At 32.5% G+C, this 14151-nt stretch overlaps 1 pseudogene; it reads left to right on the top strand.

Moving 5' to 3' along the window:
- The first annotated feature begins 9611 nt into the window (after window positions 1–9611).
- LOC149542699 (uncharacterized) lies at window positions 9612–12948 on the top strand (annotated as a pseudogene).
- The last annotated feature ends 1203 nt before the right edge of the window (window positions 12949–14151 follow it).

Below are 14151 nucleotides of genomic sequence, written 5' to 3'. Positions count from 1 at the left end.
ATTAAAGGCCAAATTTGGAGAAAGTGCAGGTGAAGAAGAAGATGATGATGATGAAGAGGAAGAAGAGAAAGAGCAAGAAAAAGACCAAGAACCTCTTTCTTTGACCCAAGGCATGGGTGAGGACATTGAAGAAGAGGGTGTCGAGGAAGTAAAGGAAGCACTAGAATAGGCAGAACTAAAGAAGAGAAAGGCCAAAACTCAACTTGTGGCAAAAAGAAAGGCTAAAAATATTGCAAAGCCAAGCTAAGAAAAGCCTTCAACACCAACAATAAGGGAAAACACAAGGGCCACTACACAAAATGCCAAAGAGAAAGCCAAAGAAAAGGCCAAGGCTACTACACAAGAAGGGCCAGAGAAAAAAAAGCAAAGGAGAAAATACATTGCACAACCAAAGACTAATGATGAAAGAATAAAATCTAAAGATACAAGTCAGTTTAGAGTGGTAAGTCATCCACCAAAATCTAATCTTAAAAATCTTTGTGAAAATTTTAGGAACAATATAGATTTGATAGATTTGAAAAATATTGATTTTGGGAAACTTAGTAGAGAAGAACTAAATTTGATTGAGGAATCAATATATGCAATGATGTCTAAATTCAAGAATACTACACTTGAATTAGATAAAGTGATGCCTAAGGATTTGTATAATATTGTTGAAAATAAGTGCCATTATTATTCAAACCTAGAGAAACAAATTCGAGAATCCACACTAGCCTAGGTGATGCTAGATTTGACAAAAGCACAAATTGTTAAAGCAAATAGGCAATATGGAAAAAGCTTTGCACCCAAATATAGGGCATTTAGCATCCTTCAAAATAATATTGAAGATGTTGTCAAGAAATCCACCCAAATGTGGGAATTGATCTATGGAGTGACAAGTATTAAAGAAGGAGAAGAAGATCCCTTTGAGGAAATAAATAATGATGATGACAAAAATGATAAGGAGGAAGAAGATGCAGAAAAGGATAATTTTGTGGAGGAGACACAAAAAGAAAAAGATGACATGGGTACAACTGAAGAGTAGTAGGAAGAACAGAGTGTACAAGACACACAAATGCCTAACATGAGCCCTCCACATGACACAAGCATGCCTACAAAAACTATAATTGTTAAGGATGTTCCTAATAATTCAACTCAGAATATCAACCCTTTAACTACAAAAGATCTCAAGAAGATTCTTGACCAATCTACACTACAAGACAAATTGTGTGAAAATCCAGTATTGGTTAGTGTTGATGAACTTTAGAAGCTGACATTACAAAGGATAAGGTGAATACACAAGAACCACTTTCTACCATCCCTTCAACTACTAGTGCTCAACCTTTAGTATAAACATTAGTAGACATCCACAAAGGTTGACACAACTAATAAAGCTGATTTGGTTGAACAACAACCAAACTACAAGAGAAGAGGAAAAGGAAACCATAATAGAGAAAACAAGATAGAAAGACACTTCTAGACCTATAGCACAAACACAACATGCAAGTCAGATCATTATAATTGATCATAGAAGATCTAAAAAAATTAAGGACATACCAAAGGAGAAGGAACAAGAGGTCATTCAAGCATTGGTAACATTACAAACATCTGACACTCCTACAAAAGTCTTTCAGGAGCCAAGCACTGAAGCTGTAGCATTGCAAATCTCAACACCAGGTTCAAGTTCCTCCAAAGTTGCTAAGGTAATTCACTATGGAGATGTAAGTCTAGATGAAAAAATAGTTATACCTAAATATGATTATGCAACCATAATATTAGAATAGATAGGAATAATGCAACAAGCCTTGGAAAAGAAGAAAAATTAGGAAATACTCAGAAAGGAGTATAGATAGAGGCAAGAATTATAAGAAATCAAAGACATTTTCTTAAATGCATTCAACTTGCAAACACCTGAAGAATCAAAGCCACTATTGGAATAGCTATCAAAGATTGTGGAACAGGTGAACAAGGAAGACCAAGACATTAATGCAAGACTTTTGGAATGGTCTAAAAGGAAATTTCAAGGAAAAGTGAATGAAAAGATATCTGGTGCTATAGCACTAACACAAGTTGAATTGGCTATGAAAATTGAGAAAATGAAGAAGGTAATTGAGAATATTTTCTCATTGTACACCAAACTATGTGATCCCACACTCTTTACACAAGAAACAAGCCATATAATTCTGAGTCTGGAGAGAAATTTAAAAGACTTAGGTATGCAACTACCTCAAAACCTAGCTCAAAGTGAGAAGCATTTCCATTCATTGCTTCAATGATAGAGTCAACTAGTTGTGTTAACAATAGAAGAGGCTAATATAAGAGCCAAGTTGATTAATATCCAAGCCTCCCTTACCCCCCATATGGAGATACTCCATAAAAAACTAGGATTTGTAGAAACATTGTTGAAGAAAGATCATAATCTTTCTACATTAGATGGACTAGTTCACCTTGCAACAAAGTTAGCAATCCAAATAAAGTCATTGGATGTTGCTTGTGACAATTGGGATGTTGCTCTAAAAATAATCATGGATGTCCACAAATCCTTTTTGGATAGATACACCATCAATGTATAGACCCTTTGACATTAGTGTCAAAAATGAGGAGATAAATAAGCAAGGGGGAGATGATAAAAGAATAGAAAGGAGGAGATACAAGTGAATAAAAAAGGGGGAGATAAATAAAATATAGATGATAAAAGAATAGAAAGGAGGAGATACAAGTGAATAAAAAGGGTGAGATAAAGAAAATAAATCAAAGGGGGAGCAAATAGAACAAAGAAAGACAAAACATATAAGATAAAGAGTATGAGCAAGAGACAAATCTACTCAGAATGGAGAAATTTTTTTTGATATAGATCAAGCACATTAACTCAGGGGGAGTTATATATTTTTGAGTTATATAGTCTATTACAAATTTTGAAAATCTTGAAGTTTTGTATATAAGCTGAGTTGTGAATATATTATACTCGAAAAGGTTAGATTGATTATGTAAAGTTAAAGTGTTTTTGACACTCATGTCTAAGGGGGATTTTTTTATTTTAGATTGGTTTTGACAATTGAGTGTCAACACACTTAAGTCATTCATTAAGATCATGTTGAACTAGTAATACATGTTGAGTATGATATGTAAATACAAGACTATGCCAAGTTGCAATGAGTGTTGAGTCACTCATTTGCTGAGTCACTCAAGTGCCGAGTAGACAATACATGTCGAGTGATTCAAGTGCCAAGAAAATAGTAGATGCCAAGCAATTTAGGTGCCGTGTCAGAAACAAAATTACAATATGTACTGAGCATTAGTAACTTTGAGTGTTGAGTATTACATATTGGACATATTTGTTTGTGATTGCACAAACAACTATATAAATCATTTTTTTAACTAACCAATGGATAGAATATGATATTTTGAAGATAATGATGAATTTGTATGCAGATTCCCTATGTAATTACATGCAACCAATCAGAAAAAGGGAAGGATTAAGTGTCAAAAAGTATTCTAGTCTTCTTAAGGAGGATGAAACCCTAAACTTCATACAAGAGTGTAAGGAATTGAAGGAGAAGTATAGAGAAGCTTGCAAGAAAAAAATAGAGCATTCATGGAGACTTAGAATTTATAGAGCATGAATTGCAAAATTAGTTCAAGCAAAACAAAGGATAGAGGATACAACATTGACACACTAGATTAGAGAGGATCATGAAGGACACTGTATGGATTTGATCTTTAATCAAGAAACTAGAGAAAATCACAAGATCTATGCTGAAACATCCTAACAAGTGATTTTAGTTAAATCTTCTACGCAAAGTAGTCCTAAGAAACTATTGTAAATCCTTTAAAAGGGTGACTTCCAAGTGGATGTTCTAAAGTCCTTTAGCCAGGCACACTTTTAACAAGGTGTTGAAATCCTTTAACAAGGTGGAACTTAACAGTCCTTGTAATCCTTTAATAGGGCAGGCCTTTCACTGGGTAGATCATGTTTCATTGTCAAACTATTATAACCTTAATTGGTTACACTTTATTGCTACAGTAGTGAAGAATTGTGGGTGTCATCTCCACCCTAGTTTTACCTTCTCTTTGGAGGGTTTCTGGGTAATCATATTAGGTGTCAAATGTGTGATTACTTATGTGTTTACATGATTTAGATGTATGTGCTTTACACGTTATTTTAGTTTATCTGTTGAATGCATGAGATGGATGAGTGGTGAAAAGTTTTATGGGCTCATGTTTTAACTGTTGATTCACACCCCCACCCCCCGGCTCAGTAGTTTACCTTTCCTATTTGTAATTCCAATAATTGACACTAAGTGGATTTTCAAAAATATGCTAAATGGAGATGGAGAAGTTTCCATAAACAAAGAAAAGTTGGTATGTAACGACTATTCTCAAGAAGGTATTGATTATGGTAAAAAAAAATATCCTATTGCAAGATTATAAGGTGTTAGAACTTTACTTGCTTATGCTATACATAAAGGATCTAAAGTTTATCAAAAGAATGTGAAATCTGTATTCTTGAATGTAATTCTTAAAGAATAAGTTTACATAGAACAACCAGAGGGTTTTGTAGTCCTAGTAAAAAGGATATGGTTTGTAAACTACACAAGAAATTATATGGACTCAAGAAAGCTCCTAGATCTTGGTATGAAATACTTCATAACTACTTGATAAAGACTAGTTTTCAAAGGACTAATGATAAAAAAAACTTGTACATCAAAGAAAGACCAAACAATAAGATTGTATTGGCTAAAATCTTTGTAGATGACACATTGTTCATAGAAAATGATGACTTATGCAAAGCTTTTAAAAAAGAAATGAGTAAAGAATTTGAGATGTCCATGTTTGGAGAAATAAAATTCTTTATTTGATTATAGATTTAATAGAATAAAGATGGTATCTACATTACTCAATCCAAATATATCAAGGAGATACTAAAAAAATTTGGAATTGAAGATTCAAGACTAGTTGGAACAGCTATGTCTACTAGACATAATTTTTTTAAGAATGATGTAGATTAGACCACATATAGATCGATGATTAGAAAAATGAAATATGTAGTGCATACAAGGTCTGATATTGCATTAGTAGTTGGTATGGTGGCAAGATTCTCAACAAATCCTAAAAAAAATCACATGATGGAAATCAAGAGAATCATGAGGTATCTGAATGGTACTGAAGATTATGGATTATGGTATAAGAAAGGAGGAAATTTGGATTTGAAAGCCTTTACAAATGCTAATTAGGCAGGAAGTGTTGATGATAGAAAGAGCACTAGTGGTGGAGCATTCTTTCTTGGTAAAAGACTAGTGCCTTAGACAAGAAAGAAGTAGAATTGTATTTCTTAGTCTACAGTAGAGGCAGAGTATGTGGCATCAATAGTTAATTTCTCCAATGTTGTTTGGTTCAAGAAACTGTTGGCATGTGTGAAGATAGAAATTAAGGATTGGGTGGTTATCTTTTGTGATAACACCAGTGCAATTAATATATCAAAAAATCTTGTGATGCATACTAAGACAAAGCACATTGTTATAAAATATCATTTTCTAAGAGAATTAGTGTAAGATAAAGAGGTAAGATTGGAATATGTGAATACTAAAGACCAAATTGCAAACATATTCAATAAACCATTACCTAAGGATGCATTTTTGTATCTAAGAGGTAAGTTAGGGTTCATTCCCCTATCTAAAGCTCACTAAATGAAGTTTAGTGATGCATCAATCAGAGCATGTTGAAGATTAGTCAGTTGATGCAGTATTGAAAATGTAAAATTGCATATGAATTAGTACATGAGGTACACTAATATTCATTAAATATTGTCTTTGGCATGAGATATGAAAGAGGGAGAGTTTATTTTCATATCATAAAAAAAATCTAAAGAGGGAGAATATACATTTCACAAAAATTTTGATTGAAATTGTGATAAGAGAGAGAATGATGGGTTCAAGCCAAATAACAGAATGGACACAACAAGAAAGAGGAAAATTTTATTAACTATCTAAATATGCTAATACATTTAGTATAGAGAAAATAGAATTCAAAACATGCCCTATGGGCTTACAATAGCATAAATCTAGAGATACTTTCTTCTCCCAGTACCTTCTCTCTAACTCCACTCCAAACTGTCTTTTACAATGCCACAAATATTCTTAAATAGACCCCGAAGGGTTAAGGATTAGGAATACATTCTAAAAAGTTCTAGTTGACATCCACCGACCAAATAGAAGGCTCCAAAAGTCACATTAGAAGTCAGCACAAAATTAGAAGAATCTAGAAATGGTAACCAAACTTTCGGGAGGCATAACTTTTGAACCGTAGTTCCAATTGACGAACTGTTTACATTTCTAGAAAGCTCTCAAAGTTCTCTATAGCCCTATGGAAAGGCTTCACTCATCCCCCATTTTTTTGGCCCTATTCAATTTATTTAATGCTCATAACCTGATTTTGAAGCATTCTTAGGATATCTCCAGAAACTAAAAAATTGCGATATCTTTCAAACCGTGGGGCCTTTTGACCTGATTCTTTTTTTGGAATGCTCTAAATTATAATGATAATCATATGACCAATTTACACCTTATAGTTCACCAAAATGATGGCTCAATTACATACTCCTATTTTTCTTACATTTACACATATCCCAAGGTGATTAAAAACTCTAACCTAGGACACTAATAGTGGAACGGTGAGAGTTGGAACCTTTATTTGACCCAAATGGGTATCCAAGAATGAAAACACATGAAACAAAAAATAAGTCTAAGTACATTTTTTGGGTGACACAGGATTGCCTTTATGCCTCTGGATGCTCCTGCATCAGAGAATGAACTTGGTTTGATATCAAAGAGGTAGAATTTGCTATTAGAAGAAGATGTTTGCTAATAGAGGGAGAAACTAAAGACAGAGGGAGTTGGCACTAATAGATGGAGTTCTCAAGGATGACAATCAAAATGAAACTAAGGATATGTTCCTTACTTTATTCTTTCTCTAAAATTTCATTGTATTATGACATGTTGTATTGCCATCAATGCCAAAGAGAGAGATTGTTGAAAACAATTGTTTAATTGTGTATTATCTTTGATGTTACACAAAATTTCATATCTTTGCTAGTCAATGTATATCAAGATCACTCGGGTGATGAAGATAGTTTCCTATGTCTACTCAGTATTCCAAAGTTTGTTAAGTTTAGAAGACCTTGTCTACTAAGTTCACTTGGGTGACAAAGAGAAGTTTACAAAAGATTGAGTGTTAACTGAGATCACTCGGTTAATGAAGGAAAAGTTGGATGAAATTAGTGTTGATCAAGCTCACTCAGTTACCAAAAGAAATTTATGAATATGAAATTTTAATTGAGTTTAGTTGGTTAACACCAAAAAATTAGTTCTAGGTTAGTGTCTACTGAGTAGGGTCAGCTAATGAAGAATTTTTTTTTTTTGGAATATTGAATTCAATGGATTTTTTTGTTATTAATTATTAATATTAATTATATAAGATGAATATTAATTATTCTAAATTATATTCAAGCCAACTTGACAATGTCTATGATATAAATACAGAGTCAAGTTGAGGATTGAATGTGTGCAAGTGGATGGAAATATATAAGATGCTTAGAGGAAGTGAATTAGAAGGATAAGAGAAATATCCTTGTGGAGCTGCAAAGATACAGTTGATTAGAAAGGTTCAAGTATACAAGCCAAAATCAAGATTTGTAAACAAAAATTTAGTTGCATCAAAAATTAGGTCATCTCATTGTTACTCTTTAACCATTGTAGCAGTGATCTAAGTCTCTTAACACAGTTGGCTTAACAACTATTTGTAAATCCTCTAACAAGGTGGCATTTCTAGATTGAAGTGTCTAAAGACCTCTAACAAGGCTACTCCTAATAGGGTGATTAAATCATCTAATAGGGTCACACCTAATAGTGTGTTTTATAACCTTTAATAGTGTTGGCTCCTAACATGGCTCACTTCATAATAGTGAAAATCAATAACTAGTTGCAATTGGTGATTTTTCCCAAATTGGGTTTCCACATTAAATATTGGTGTCACTTATGTTGATGCAATTTTTTTATGTGTATGCAACTAAGTTAACTAAGGTTAATCATAGAAAATATCATAAGACTTGCATCTTAAGCATTTTCCAAGTTACAACATTTACTAGTGTAAATTGAGTGACTGTGTGTTTATTAAGCATCAATATTTTCAGTGAAGTTTGTGTTCTATTTTAACATCTAAGGGATCTAGAATTTATTTTAGTGGTAATGGATTTACCCCTCCCCTCTTAGTTGCTCCTCCTATTTTTTCAAAAACATTATACAATGTCTACATTGCCATATAATAGAAACATGGATGTTTACAACTCCAAAGAATATGTTCACATCGATGACCTTTCTTAATGAATACAATTAACAACACTTGCAACATCCAAAAATGCTTCATGGTGTTGCCTGCGCTCAACCCAAGGAAAATGTATGTTTTGCAACACCCATTAGAACTATTACAGTGCTCTACATACTATGTAATTATTGGAAACTACATGTCTACAAAACCAAAATGCTTCATAGTACCAGGCATGCTTAGTTTCAAGAAATATATATATTTTTACAATATCCACAATACTGTCCTAGTATTGTCCATATTACCTAATTTGTCAATCTTCTTAGAAGCCCATTGTCTTGTTAATCTATATGCCTAAACCATCCAAGAATACTTCATAGTATTGTCCATCCTCAAACAAAGGAAACATACCCGAGCACAACTCCTACACATGTTCTATGGTGCTACCCATGTTCCCAATTTCATGCTTTATGCCTACATGCCCATGCCAATAATTTCAAGTCCATGCAAGAGAAGCTTTTGAATCTCTACTAGATCTTTTACCAAAATAATATTGGTCATTGAATGTCATCTTTAATCTAATAGTGGGTTTTATAAGAAGCTAGAATATATATTACAACTTTCAGATATATCCTTACCATAAAATTTCACCCTTCAATTGAATTTTTGTCAACAAATCATTTCTAATGTATGATTAAGTTACACATTTATGGTTCTAAGATTTTGGCAAACTATTTTTCTTAAAAGTAATTGGTCATTTATAATTAAAAAGTGCACTTTTCTTTTAATTTCTAGAAGTGATATCATGATCCCTAAACTTTGGCAAGCAACTTGCATGCAAAAGGTTTTAAAGGTGTTTGGATGATTGATCCTGGTATAAAAATGAAAAATGAAATTTTTTCTATGACAATGGATGCTTAAATGATGTATGGGTTCTATAGGTAGATGGTAATCAATATGTAGGTGGCTATTTTTGTAAGTAGTGGTTAAAAAGGTGACATGTTATTTGTATCTTTAAATATTTAAAAGTTGATAACTTGATATGTTGGATATTATTGGCAGGGGAAGTCAGGCTTGTGTTGTGTCTTTTCCCTAATTTCACCCAAGCCACAACGCAAAAGTGGTGGTCAAAATTAGTTAGTAGTTTTGTTTCAAATATTGTTGATAGTATATGGAATGATATGAGTGAACCTATTATTTTAAAGGTAAAATGGAGAGGGATTCATGAAGTGTATTTATTTTTTATTGCAGTCTCTATTATTATTTTTACAATTTTAGGTAGTTAACTTATAAGATAACAAAAAATGATAATAATGGAGATTTTTGTTGGAGTTAATTACTTTGGAAGGTGTGATGCTATACAAACTATGATAAAAACTGTGCTTGAAAGAAACATCCATAGAGGGGATAAAGAATTGGATGGATAGCAGAAGCATTCTCACTACCACAATGTAATGTGTAATGTTGATGCAAAGTACTCTTGTAAAAACCATTCTAATATTTTGTTGAAAAAGCCTCAAGCAGGTTCCTTCATATTTTATTTATTTTTGGTTGGTTATGGTAGGTATATGACACATTAATGGCAAGGTCCACATTTGAAGGATTGCTCCTAGCAAGTCCCAATCGATGACCCTTTGTTTTAATCAGAGCTGGATACATAGGCAGTCAAAGCCATGATGCAACATGTATAAGAGATAATATTTCAACTTGGGAACACCTACATATGAGTATTGCCATGGCCTTGAATCTAGTATGTGTCTCTAGTTTCATCTCAATTGCACAATACTCTATTGTTTAAATGGTTATGATTAACTTCAAAAGATTATAAGTCTATGTTCTCTCAAATGGGAAAAACACACAAGAAGTGAATACTTTGACAATGTTTTTGATACATGAAACTAATAAGTATGCAAGAAAGCTTCTTAAAAAGGCTATAAATCCATAGAGATGGAGATGTAAGCTGAGTATATCCAAGGAAATGTTTTAGGATGTAAGCTAAATAAAATAAGAGGGATAGTTGTAGATTTGTTACCAAATATGTTAGATAGGCTTCTAAAAAACTAGATATGAAAAGATCATTAAGCATCCATTTTATCTTATTGGTGTAGGATGCAAAATACTTTATCAGTTCTGACTTCTACTAAATCTCTCAAAATAATTTTTATTATATTTTGTGCACTTCAATACAAAACACCCCTAGAATAAAACACTTTAATGATAGCTACATGCATGCATATAATCCTGTTAAGAATTGATCCAAAGAATGATAGATGATATTAAAAATCTATTTTAAAAAAATCTCAAAGTACCATTAATTTCTCCAATGTAGGGATTTGTAAAGTTATTACTCTATACGTTTGCATTCATGAAATTCATGATGAATGCCTATATTTGTGGCTTAATGCTTCTTCTTTATCGATCTTTCTTCAGTTATAAAACTAGCATGCATCTAGCAGTAGTAAAATGGTAATGTGTAACTGTGAAGTATTAGATTGGAGAAGGTTTGAGGAAATTAGTTGTATTCCAAATGTGTGTTTTTTGTAGTCACATTTTGGATAGATTTTTTGTTGTTGCACATTATTGTGAATGAAGTAATTCAAAGCATTTAAAACTTGTGTTACAATATAATTTTATAAATGCTTGAGCAATGTATATTATGATTGTTGAGGTAGAGTTTTTCTATTGTTTTAGAAGATGAAGATTGTTTTTTTGTTTTCATTTTCTTTCCTCTTGACTGTGTTTTCCCACTGTATACCATTTTTTTTTCTTATGTGCTCCATTGAGCCCTTGACAATGGTGGAGGTCTTGAGTTCAATAGTCAACCTATAAATTAAATTCTATAAAATCAAGTTTAACTTAAAACTTTCATTTGTTTATTTAGATTATATTTGGGAGTCTATTTGAGGTCTCCACCCTCTGGATCTCTACCTTGGGATTCTCTTCCCTGTATTTCTTCCTTGTAAAAGGCCCAGCAATCTGCTAAAGCTTCACTTCAACTCTCTCCTAATGGTAGAAAACTATATCTAGTTTTTGAGAGCAAGGTAATCACAAGAAGGTTTCAACAATTAACTGAGGAACTGAATTAATCTTTAGATACCTTTCCTGATAATTTATTAAAAAAATTTAATGAAGTTAAAGAATGAGTTGAGCTAATGTACCTCCAATTAAAGAGATCTTAGGGGAGATATGATACATAAGTTTAATAATTTTCCTTAGCAAAAAATTCACCCAAGACCAAGGAACTCAAGCAAAAGCACAAAAATAGACCAAAAGAGTATGATCAAAATAACAATATGATATTCATTCAATGTGAAAGTACACTATGAGTGCATGTATATAAAGGCCTCTAGAATGCTTCTAGAATGCCTAGGAATCAGCAACATGATATGTCATACAAATAGGCACATGTCCACCAGGTGTGGGTTATCCTCCATTAAGCACAGGAGTAAGTGTGATGATGTGAGGATAAGCCTATAAAGGTGTAGTACACAAAATTATGTTGTAGACACCATCTGCTAAAATAGGAGTGTGAATAACTATGTTGTCTACATGACAACTAAGTTGATTGTGCAAACTCTAGTGTTGTAGACACCACATGCTGAATTAGAGTTGCTTACTCTAGTGTTGTCAACATGACAACTCATTAAGAGTACACAAACTCCTAAGTGTCTCACCTAAGAAATAATAAAATAATGCAAAATAATAATAAAATGCATTGACCTAAGTAAATTTAAGTAAATTGTAACAAGTAAATACTTATTTATACCAATAACAAGATATCAAACTTCTTATAAATATTATGATTTCCCTTTCACATAAAGATAGTATAAATGTAGATTCTATTGTTCTATAAAGGATAGTAGATATACTTTAGCTATCTATTATTCTTGATTTAGCAACAGAGTCAAGAGCATTGAAAAATCTTAAGAAAGAAAGAGGTAGTGATATGGGTGAAACTATTGAACATGTAGTGAAATTGTTATCATCAAGTGATGCAAAGATTTAGGAGCATGTAGTGACTACCCTTCTAAATTTATCTATTTAAAATAGTACCAAATTATTGATTGTTCAAGAAGGAGCCATTAGTTATGTAATAGAAGTCTTAAAGCATGGTATTATGGAAGAAAGATAAAATATTGTTGTAACTCTTTTTATCCCATCTGTCATGGAAAAGAATAAGATTATAATTGGAGCCATCCCTCCTTTGGTTTATATACTATGTGATGGAACACCAAGAGGGAAAAAATATGTTGTTATTGCACTTTTCGTTTTGTCCATTTATTAAGGAAACAAACCCAGGGTTGTTTAGACTAGAGTTGCCCCTTCTCTAATGACATTTCTTGTTGACCAAAATATTGGAATGGTGGATGAGACTCTTTCTATTCTCACAATACTTACTACTCATCAAGAAGGTAGAACAAGGAAAATGTTGTATGTATTCTTGTTGATTTGATTCATTCAGCTTTGGCTTGCAAGATTGTTGTTGTTTTTCTTTCCTTGGCTATAAATGACTCCTTACATTTATAAATAACATTGTAGGTTAGTGTATACAAAGAATTAGTTGAAATTTCTTGAAATAACACTGCTAGAGCCTGAAGAAAGGCAACCACTCTTCTGGATCTCATGAGTAAATAATAACATATTCCATAAGTTTTACTTTGTCTCATTTTGTTCCCATTATACACCCAATAGATGAAATCATATTGGATGTGCAATCCTCATGCTCCATTTGTAATTTGGTATCATTTGGTACTACTAAATGAGTGACGACTATTTTACTATTTAGACTAAATGTGCAAACCCAATATGATTTTACTATTTAGACTATTTAGTATTGTGAGACTCCTAACAATAATGAAAATTAAAAATATCATTACCTATCAAAATGTTAGGTTCTAATTATATCAAACTCATATATAAAGATGACACAAGGAGCTTTCTCTTTTGCAAGCTGAAATGCATCTTGAACAAATTTTGCACCATCTCCGATAAACACCTAAATTGCAAATGTGTAAGAAAGAATTAGAATTAGCCACACTTATTAAAAAAATGGAGATTTAGGAGTTTTTATGTAACTAAAAACAATGTTACTTTTGGTTACACTGAGAATCATTAGTATAATTCATACCTCATTGTGACAAATAAAGCCAAATATGTTCTACTTGACTTCAAGAAACAATGTCATATAAAGTGCAAAATTAAACTCATTGTGTCATGTTCACTCTAAATTAAAACCTTAAAATTGTCCAGTATATTGTATTAGATGTACTTGGGAAATTTTTAGTGGAAGATAGAGAATGCTAGCAAACAAAGCTATGTAGAGAAGTGAAACCTATGGAGAAGAGTCACAACCATCAGTAATAAATAACCTCACGAGCTCTGAATCTTAGCCAACAAATAGAAGTATCTTGTTCCAGCATTTGGAAATCATGAAATGTAATGTTGGTTGATTAGGATGCCAAATGTCAAAACTTGCTAAGTTGTCAAGAAGTTGCTCAAGTGGGTCTAGGGGACAAAAAGAGGCATATTGGTTACCAAGGGGCAAGGGAAAAATTATGCCTAAACACCTCTATTGAACATGTTTGGTTCCATTCAAAAAGGTTTCAAGGGTCTAGAAGACAAGAATGCAAAAAATGCAATGTGGTTAGCAACTTTTAAAAGTGTCTCCACAACATTTTTGTGCAACTTTTTAGTTATGGCATTGAAGGAAGGAAATATGATTGGTTTAACTAAATGCATGCCTTGGGAGGTCCTATAAGACCCAGAAGAAGAAAAATCTAATGGTTGGATTTTGGATACTTGAATAGGGAATCACAATGCTAATATGAAGAGTTTTGGGGTTTGAATGTAGAT

The sequence above is a fragment of the Cupressus sempervirens genome, chromosome 8 (assembly GCF_028749045.1).
Source record: "Cupressus sempervirens isolate cs-2001-9-10 chromosome 8, ASM2874904v1, whole genome shotgun sequence".
Classification (NCBI taxonomy): domain Eukaryota; kingdom Viridiplantae; phylum Streptophyta; class Pinopsida; order Cupressales; family Cupressaceae; genus Cupressus; species Cupressus sempervirens.
The sequence above is the reverse complement of the archived record's forward strand: the minus strand, read 5'-3'. Positions and strand labels throughout refer to the sequence as shown.